The sequence below is a fragment of the Thunnus albacares genome, chromosome 8, assembly GCF_914725855.1.
Source record: "Thunnus albacares chromosome 8, fThuAlb1.1, whole genome shotgun sequence".
NCBI lineage: Eukaryota > Metazoa > Chordata > Actinopteri > Scombriformes > Scombridae > Thunnus > Thunnus albacares.
Genome location: NC_058113.1, coordinates 11,354,533 through 11,365,628, shown reverse-complemented (window position 1 = coordinate 11,365,628; position 11,096 = coordinate 11,354,533).

Below are 11,096 nucleotides of genomic sequence, written 5' to 3'. Positions count from 1 at the left end.
ATTGTCGAGATTTATTCCCGTGAAGTCGACAGGTTGAGTTCATGAGGACACCTTAAAAATGAACTCAGAGCACGTTTGAGGAAAAGCCAAGCTCAGTTACAATGTGAGAGCTGTCCATGGTGCTGAAAGTTTTAAAACAGAGCTTAAACGCGGCCACTTCTGTAAGGCTCACAGGCCCCGATCAGACAGAGCGCTTTTTAGCAGCCTGGGGCGGCTTTTTGTAATTGTTTTCAATGAGAGTGAAGCTTTTTGCTCGCTGCTTTTGCGCTGCTGAGCGCCTCGCAACCTGCAAAAAGCCACTCTGTCTGATCGGGGCATTATGCTTTAACCATTCCTTGCTTAAAAACACTGTGCACATAAGAATGTATTATATATTTTTAATTGTATGTTATTGTACTTAAGAGTTGAGGGGTTTATTTGGTTAAAAAAGAAAGAAAGAAAGAAAGAAAGAAAGAGAGAGAGAGAGAAAGAGAGAGAGAGAGAGAATAAATGCCTTTGCATCTTCTCTTCGTTTGAGAAATTTCCTCACAATAGCGCATATCTGCTTTCCAGATTACCATGATTTTTGCATATTTTGTGTTCTGTGTCCAAGGTTAAGTTAGCCAGACAGGGTAAACCTCTCACCTTTAGCTCTGCTCTCCCTTGAGAAAATAAATAGAAAACCCCACCTGATCCTGCTCTAATCTAGTCTAATTATAAAGGCACTGGGATTGTTGTCCTTTAGCCAAATATTCAGAAAATATAATTCAGTTCTGGAGGCCAGATGCTGATAAATATCGCAGTTTAATTCTAACACTATGAGATTTATTTGGGATTTTTGAGCTGTAAATAGCCGCAGCACTTTTATGGACTTTGTGTTTTGTGAATTACATGTTACTCTCTATTTATTGTGACTTCGCGAGTTCAATGGAATGTATTGTGCTTTGTGAAAATCTCATTTTACATGTTTGTGTGGACAGTTTGATATTAATCTATCTCGTTCCACCCATACAAACTGAATCACTACCCCATGAGCAATAGATTTGTATCCTCGCTCCATTTCTCTGTAGAGTTGTTTATCTCAGTGGTTTATGCAGCAAAACTACTACTGCGTATCTGCCAGTGTGAAGTGGAAGGTCCCTTATTCCCTCCTGGAATCAGAATTCTTCAGGTGTCTACAGGCCCAGTGGAGGCTGCTGGGAATGGATTGAGGCACCAGGCAGCTTGTCTTTACCACTGTAATCGACAGGTGGGCCCAGGAGAGAGGGCTTCAGTCATATTGATGCCTCTCGCCAGCTCCTGCTTGCTGCTTGATGAGCAATCAGACTGCCTCCTGCCTGATCCGCCTGTTGTTTTTGTGTGCATCTGTGTGTGTGTGTGTCCACGTCTATGTATCAACAGTTCATAAATGCCAAATGGCACATATATGCTCTCACAGATGCGGGCACAGTTGAGCTTTCTGTGTGTATTGAGGCATGTTTGTGTAAACATTTGCGCGCTTAAGTTCATCCTGAAAGGGAAGTCATGTGTTGAATGTATTTTTATGTGTTGGCCATTGCATCAGGGAGAACAGAACCAGTCAGCTAACCAGCCAGATTACCAGCCAACCAACTGAACAGCCAGTCAAACTGCTACATTGACTGTGTTGACTCTATTTTCCCCTCAGGGACTCAGGCTGTTGTACTTGTGAATCTGGGCAGCATGTTCTGATTAGTAGCGGCCACGTATGAGGACTAACGCCTGGGAAGGTTTCTGTGTTGCACAGTGGGCCAAAGGTCTCCTGTCCTCCCAGAGGGGGCCTTGCGAGGGGGTTAGACAGGTGTCTGTGAATGTGTGTGTCTGTGTGTGTGTGCATGCTGTATATGTGTATGTACAAGTGCCTGCACATGTGTGAATAAAAGTGTCAGAGTATTTTTGTGTACATTACACATGTGCCCTACGGGGATGTACGCTAAAGTGTGCGTGCATGCCTGTTTGCATGTACATGTGCTTTGATTCTGTGCGCCATTGCATACATCGAAGTTGAAATCTTCATGCCTGGGTAATATTTCGTTTGTGGGTTTGTCTGTTTGTGTGCTGGGGCAAAGTGCAGCTGGTAGGGGGCTGATAGAGTAAGCACTGGGGTTGGCTTAGCTGGCTTAACTTCCCCAGAGGAATGTGTCTGGATCTGGCCTCTCACACACTGCTGCTAATCCACTGCTGGGTTCTGTTGCTCCATTGCTCTGGGTCTGCTACCTACAGCACCCAAGGGGCACTGGGAAGGTGTGTGCAGGTGAAAGGGTTAGAAGGGAGATATGTGTGCACGTGAGTAAGAGGGTACAGGGGGATCAGGATGAAGTCATTGTTTGTGTATGTGTGATGAAGGGTGTTTAGGGCATAAAAAAGATGTTTCAAATAAAACTTTCAAGATTATGGAGTCCAATCAAATGTATGTATACTACTGTATGTTTTTCTTCATGCTTGTGTGTACATGTGAGCACTATTGAGCGTGTTATTTTATTTTCTACTAATTTCAGCCACCATGGCAGTGTGGATAATCTTTGGTCTATTTCAGTGCTCAAGTATGATGGCCCCTCACTGAAAAATGACTGAAATAGAGAAAATAAAACACAAAGGTGGGCTTGCCTCTAACAGCAATATAAACTGTGCTTGGTGTAATGTAAGGTGGATCCTACAATTGCGCAAAAGCGCACATTCACGCCTTCTCCTGTAGCAGGTTACATGGTGGCGTATTGACAAAAACATGCATTGACAGTTTTACTGACATGCCTGGCAAGATTATCATCAGTGTGATGCTAGCACTTTAGCTGAGGGCAACACTCTGAGCTATGAGTCACAGCAAATGGTTCAGTCAGAATAAATATGAATAAAAAGTGACATCAAAAACATCAAAACCATTTTTGATCCATTTTTAGTCTAAGAAAAGCTTCATAAAAATGAATTACACAATATTTTCCCCTCCGTGACCTATTGCTTACACATGAATACATACAGTAGACTGTTTCATCTCACTCTCCTCTTTGCTTTCTTTCTTTTATTTATTTATTTATTTTTAAATCTCACCACCTTTACTTGACTACTATATGTGAGTTTACCACACTCTGATGTCTTTTCCTCATTAGGTTCTATATAGGTTTCAATCAGAGCCCTGCTGACTGAGCTTGCTCATGTACTTTGTTCACATATCTGACACTAAACATGTTTAAACCTTTGATCTTCTGAGGTTAAATCTGAAATACTAGAGAGAAAGAGAGAGAAGGAGGAAAAGGGGGGTGGGAGAACAAGGAGTTGAGGGAAAACAAGGGTTAAAGGTATTGATTGATGCATGGTGGCAAACATAAAGGTGAGAGATAGAAAACAGATGTGAGTTGAAGAGGGCAAGAGAAAGACAGAGAAGGACGAACAGGCAAAAGGAGGGCAGAGTGAGGATGAATTGAGGTTGTTGGCACTGAAAAAAAAATAGGGAGAGAGGAGACATAGGAGAGATGCAAGGGTAAAGCTTTATAATAAGCAGGCGAAAAAAATAGATTTGAGTAGCGCAGGAGCCAGAGCAACAAGAAAAATGTAATGAATAGTGAATCTAACTAGATACACAAAACAAATGTGTTTATGAAAGAGATAACATATATTGGGTGACACAAGCCTCAGCTACTTGAATATGTGCACCAGAAAGCTTTAAAGTGTTCAAGTATTTTCATTTAAGATGGAAAAGATTTCAGTGAATGCTCCCCATACAACACAGGGGACTGTTTGTGTGTGTGTTTACACTCAAGGTCAGACCATTTAAATGGGATAATTAACATGATGGAAAGTGTTTCCATTCCAACGATAATTGGTAAAACTACTGACAGAAAAATCTAGTTGTTCGCCAAAGCGACTCCACTGCAGCATACCCAACTTCAAAGATGGTCTCATCATATATTGAAATGTAGAATGAACAGTCTGGTGATACACAGACTTAATCATATGAATAAAAGATCAAAGGGAAAAATTGCTGATTGAGAGAGAGGAGGAGAGAATAAGCAAACGCTAGCTTTTTGATTCACTCCACAGAGGAGAAAAAAAAATGAGTTAAACACCTTTTTTTGAGAGGAAAAATGGTGTGTTTGATTGTAAGTGTGGAGGAGATACTTAGAAATGTGCTGGTGGTATTAAAAAATGTGCTGGTGTTATTGAGTGAGGGGTTTTATGACAGTCCACATCATAATCTGGTATTCATGACAGCCAAGGCTAATCACACTGTGAAATACCAGATTTACCTACACTGACTAAAGTGTTGCTATGCCTAAATAGCACCTTTAAGCCAGAACTACACAGACAACCTTTTGAGGCAACAAAGATGGGCAATTTATGCATCAACTGTAAGCATGAGTTGGTTGTTCCTAGTTATCCATATTACCAAATTCACATCCAGGCTGAGGAGAAATTTGTCTGTTTGAATTTCCTTAAAATGGTGTCTGTGTTTCCTCAATACAACTGCATTCTTGCTTGTAACTGGAATTGCTACATCCTTTCTAACTATCATCAGTATGTCATTGTCAAGTAACAAAATCAATCAGCAATTCAGAATATGATATGCTGTGCTTGGGCATATTGAAATTCATATGTAAAAAATGAGACAGATCACCATTTTTTAGAGCTAGTATTACTTTTTGCAGAGCGTGGCGCGAATCAAGTATCCTGCTAAGCAGCTTAGCGAGTCCTACAACACTTTGTGTTGCTCCCAAGGTGAAATGCATGTCTGTCAGAACAGCTCGCTACATTCCCTGTAGGTCAATGACGTATCTGAAGCTCAAGCTCTTCCTGTTTCAAGTGATGGTTCAAAGGCATCCTGATGGCATTTCGCCTTTACATACCATCTACTCACTATATTGTTTCTGAGCTTGATATTCTTTATCTGCCATTACCCATCTTCATTGTGACTCAGCTACTGTGCATTCTCAAGCAGGAAAGACAGAAAGTAATCAATAGTTCAGTTAAATTACACCATAAAAATATATTTCTTTGCCTCCAGCAAGATATGTGGTGTGATACTGCATCAGCTTATTTTATTATTATTAACATCACTGCTTACTAGACTTTTTATTAGATGAAATCAAAAGTGTACCCATGGTAAAAAATAAAAAAGCTGCATGAAATGAAGGCGAAGAGATCAAAAAGTAGGTTAATATGGTAGTCGGTCAAGTTATGATTGTTCTCATAAATCTATCAAAGAACAAAACATCCATCCAATTTGCAAGAAAACAAGGGAGTTTTTCCTTTTTTTTTTTTTCTTTTTAGTGAGTGGACTGTATGACTTTGACCACTCACCTCAGGGCCATGCACATAGATGATCTTCTTCAACTATTTACGATGACAAAGTGGTATTCAATTTCCCTGTTTGAAAAGTGAGCAAGAGGAAAGAGCAATACAGTGCAAGAAAAGCATCCTATCATTCATTGTTAGCTGCTAAAAACTGATTGTGGTGTAAGGAAAAAAAATACAAATACATTTTTCGCTTGAAAATTTTTGCCCATTTCGTCCTTAAAACTGAAGCTAAGTGCTGAACAGAGCTGAAAATGGGTAGGTTGAGCTTCTATTGAAAAATATTAACATGCTCATAAATTTAATTCATTTCTGTATTTCTGATAGAATAGAATATGAGGTAAAAAAAAAAAAAAGAAAAGAAAAGAAAATCCATGTCAGAACATTTTATTTGTGCTGTGTCAGATGTTGGGTGAAGATATCATGAACATGCATGTAAATGGAATTAGATACACATGAGACTTTAGTATTATATACAATATGAATTCATTAACGAATTATGGAGTAGAGTTGCTGTGTGAAGCAGTTTTGTTCATCTAATAATATTTAATGTTTTACATTGTAATGAAATGAACTTTAAGTTTGCAAATGTTTGGTAAAGTGGGATTTTTAAATGTCGCAGAGCAGATGTATGATGATTTGATCAGAGATGAGGGATCAGTCTCCCTGATGGTAATATCAGATACATAATATATATACTGTACTGTACACACACAACACAAACCTGTTGAGCATATCTGTGTATTTTCCTTATATAAACAAGAACAAATATCGGCAGATTATGTTGAAGTAAATTAAGGTAAATTTGGAATCTAAAACTGGGACATTTTATGTAGAGACACATCATCTGTGCCTGAAATCCAACAGGTGGCAGCTGAACATGTTCTGGTGAAATGGCCAAAAGAGAAGAACATTCTGCAATCTTGTTATGTGCTTTTTTTTTCTGTTTTATGAGTAAGTTGTGCATATTACTATACATCCATAGGATTTCAGTTGTCCCTTACTTACCCCTAACCCTGGAGACACCAAAAAACAGGTAATACTTCTAAACCTGCTTTAAATTCATGTTTTTGTGTTGGACGCCCAACAACCTTAATTATACACAGCAAGTATCATCTGAGCTGGATACACATTTATTTTGCTATACTAGCATGAAATGTGAAAAGCAGACCCATTTACCCTGTTCTCCCCATATGGTTTTGTACATAAACACCTGTTTGTAATTGTATATATGTTTATTACATGGGAAATTGCAATTCAAAGACATTATTTGGGATTTGAAGCCTTACATGTGCATTTTATATGTTTGGTATTTATATTATATTTGTACCCAGGGTAACTTAAAGTGAAATAACTGTAATAAGCTTCAATTCCCAGATACCCAGAAGACCAAGCAACCAAACTTAAGAAGTACAAAGGTTGGGCCCTTTTGGATCTTGCAATAACCATGTGATCATAAAATGACCCTGTTGGCTTGAAATGGCAAGAAAAGAAACAGAATAAGTGGTGGACAGAAAGGATATTTTGAGAGAGCAATTAGAGTCAGTAGAGGGGAGAAGATATGATTCAGGGGAGAAGGAGATGTGCAGTCTTGAGGCGTGTTTTCAGACTGCAGTGGAGGATGTTCTTTATCTCTTCTCTAATCTGCCGCGAAATTTGCGAAATTACCTTTTGTTTACGGACATTATATGGACCCTTGTGAATCTAAGACTAAACTCACCACACAGAATCACGATCACAGTCAACTGAAGGTATAACAGGTATGCAACTGGAATAGTTTTTGATTGTATAGAAATAGAGTGCACATTGATTGTGGAATGAGAGCGACTTCCATTTTAAAGCAATTGAATTGGGGGCTCTGAAATTTGTGCATTTTTCATTTTGCCTTTGCCTAATTACCAAATTGCAGCAATCAAGACCTGATCTCCACACTCCCACTGTGACTGCCCTTTAAAAGACCAATTAGACTTGTTGTGTTTGATGAATAACTACATGTGGAACTGCTTGATATATTTGTTTCGGGTTTTGTCTTTGTCTGTCAAAGAGTCAAGAGTGGAAAATTCCCAGTGCACCCCTGGAAGGAGTGAAAAGTGTCAGTGTCACTGAGGCTCAGAGCCACGAGTCTAACACTCAACTTCCTTCTAGCTAGTGAGAAACAATACATTTAAAAATGCTGCTCTCTTTTGCAGGAACAAATCTGGAGAGACTTTAAAAACTAACATTAAATACACGAAAGGAAGTAATATTTACCATTTATAAGTGCACATGTAACTAATATCAGATTGACATGATAATTACAGAACAAAAAACTTGGAAAACTTGTTTTAAAACATATCTGAAAAGAAACTGGGGAGGGCATTTAACGTTGTATGTTTGAGAGAAAGTGAGCTTGTGGACCAATTATTCATGCCTGATTGGGTCAGTGAAAAGCATGACGCGGCATATACAGAATAGGTTTCACAGATGAGTTTGCTGAATTTGTCAGTTTCAGCCCTGTATTGCAGTCTGTGGTGCCCAGTGACTGGAATGAGCAAAAAAAAAAAAATCCCTTAAACTGGAAGGATTCATCCCCACTGTACATCTGAATCTGTTTCCCATCCTCACAACCTGCCTTTGATCTCCTAACTGAGCTTATCTTCAGTTCATGATCACTCTAATGTGCGTCATTTTGTGCTTTTGCCTTCCCTTTGCGTCCTTTAAGATTCCCTAAAATCTGGTGGAAAAAATAAGATGCAGTGTGTATGCAGTGTTGTGCCTCCTCCTTTCTTTTGCATTCATGTATTTATTGTGTTTTGCGGTCTGCTGTTGTTATTTTGCATCATGTTTCCATCTAGTTTTGCTCCATACTGTTGAGTGTTTGTGTCTGCCTCAATATCTTCAACACCTAAACTCTCTTTGCTTCCTTTTGCATTCTTTCTCCGTTGTGCCGTTACTGTGAATAAATCTTGTTTAACAAAGACACTGAACCACCCCCATCATCCCTACAAACAAGACACTGCAGAAATGTCACTAAATGAAAAAATAAATCTTGACTGTATGAGTCATATCCCTTAAGGGTATTTGATATATGATAGCGAGAAATCATTTGACAAAATAACTTAAATAAGCCATAAATAAATAATTAGAAAGCATATCTTCTCATATTGTTTTTGTTGTGTTGTTTGTTGGTGCCACATTATACTGTAGCTTAGCATACGAGTGACTAACATGGATTTATGATTTTGTCACGCAGTTGGAAGTGTACACATATTGTGAACGTGGTGCATTCGGTTACAATGTGCAATTCAAGAGTCAACAATAGTTGGAAAAAGCTATTTGACACATGAAATAACACCTTTCTAGGATTTTTGGTGTTGTCACATAATTCAAGGAAACAGGAGAATAGAGACTGGGGTCTTTTATACGGTTAAATCTCTATCCGTTAAAAAACATGTGGGTATGTGCACAAAGGAACTTGTATTTGTACAAAGTCCTGTATGGGCGTACGTGATGATAAACATATAGTCAGAGAAAATTATAGGAACAGTATGTTTCTAGATTTCTTTCTCCTCTTATGAAAACACCACTCATTGCTGCAGCCTCTAAAATCCTGCACTACTTATAACAAGTTGTGAAATTTGCACTTTCACATTTTAAAGTAAAAACATATTCACACATACATATTGCTACAAATGAAAACCATTTCGGGACACATTGATGGAGGGTTGTAATAAAATGAAAAAGAAACTTGAAGCTGAGCTGCCAGCCATTAGTCAGTCATGGAAAAGCTTCATTCAACACAATTTCTGTGCTGCTGTGAGCCAATACCCACTAACATGTTTTATCAAGTTCTTTTTTGGACAGCTGTGACTGGAGCAGCATGCTGTAACATTTTGGTGGGAAAGAGTAGGTCGGGGGTGGCTTTGTGTGGTTTGAGCAAGAGTCTTGATTGAGGTTAGATTTCCTCAGGATTGAACTCAGAGCTGCTATTTTAAAGGCAGCGGGCACCTCACCTGTCTGCGAAGATTTGTTGATGCATGTGGAGATGAACTGAGACAAGATGGTGGAACAAGATTTAAAGAGAGGTGTAGGTACCGGGCCGAGGGAGCAAATGGTGCAGTCAGAATTAGGTATGATGTCCTGCAGAGCCAAGCTGTGACCTCAGTGAAGCGGAGGTGAATCCAGCAGCTGGGGCTGCCATTTATAGTTGGTACATTTTTGATTGATTAAATGTTTCAATACATAATGCAGGAATGGTGGTCGAAAATAATAATCCAGCAGGGTTAAGCAAGGTCTGTTTCATACTGAGAGCAGGTTTGGGGTCACCTTGATCACTCTCACTGAATAGATTCTATTAATAATTATCTAATTAGATTCATGTCCTACAAATGTAAATCAACTCATCAAAATGCATGCATTCATTTGCTGCTTGTACATAAACATAAACTTCTTTCCATCTATATTTGGCTATACAGTAATATTCCCAGAGAGATAATACAGACACATTGCCAAATAGGCCTTTTTCACAACAGACTTGAACCAAAAAGAAACAAGGAAAGATGGGGTACATGTCACCAAAGTCATTATAGTGCACTACAGATATTGCTTTGATTGTTTTGTTGTTTAATAATTGTCCATATGGCACAATCTAGCTCAGATGAGTTGTTGGAGTAGGATCAACCAAGCAGTCACAGTCAGATGACAGCAGCAAAACGGACACTGAGAGGAGCTGAGAGGAGAAATACAAAGCAATTAAATAGAGTGCGATCTAGAAGCATGTAGGTTTACTGTACTTAAAAGAGACATGGCATGATATTGTTTTGAATGGTTTCTGTCTGAAAACATTATTTATGACTGGAACATATTTCTCAAGATCTTTGACAATGGATATGATATTTAATATTTGTCTTGAGAATGTCAGATATGAGATATTACTCCTATCAGTGTCACCAAGAACAGATTCATGCTGAATCCAACATGTCATACACTTGAACTTCTTCTTGTATGTAAATTATTGTTAGTCCTTCAACCAGCTATATACTATAGTGAATTGTGGGATACACTTGACTCTGAGTACGACTTCAAAGTGGTATTAGGAGAAGTGTGTATCAAGTGTGGGTTAAGTGTAGTGTGCATTGGTATATTTCAGACATGGGATGCACTTGCCTACTAACTGCCAGTGCATGATCATGCATTAAGTGCTCAAGACCACAAGTGTGGGTATAGGGGACAAACCCTGAATGTTGGGAGGAATTCTTGCTCTAAGGCAGGCTGCCTCTGACTACAAGTAGCCACTTGGTGCACCTGTTGGTAATAAGTTTATTAACAGTTGTAGGTGAAAGGTTAAAAGGACTTAACTATGAAACTGAAGGACTATTGCACACTGAAAAAGGTGCAGCAGAAACATCTGTGCATTGTTTTCCCTTGAGCTAAATCTTGACGTTAAAAACTGAATAAATGATTGATTAATGTGCACTTGTAACAGTAGGAAAAGCAAAGGCCCAGGGGCCTAAGAGGTCAGACTCTCTCTTTGAAGTGACTGTTAACATGTCTTGTGGGACAGTCACAGTCTTTTAATACTGAGTATATGAAAATATACCAACCAAATCCAATCCAATATTTTTTTTCTTCATATTACAGCTGCACAACGTAATGAGGCTACAGTAACATTTCATTAAAAGACAGTAAAATTAATAAAGCAATTGACAGCAGATTAGCACTGCATTTTTCTTTTTCTACTGATTGTCATAAGACCCCTGTATATATCTTACATATCTTAAATGGTCAGCTTAATTATCCCTGTTGGTATCTAACCATGTATAGTTTTAATGACT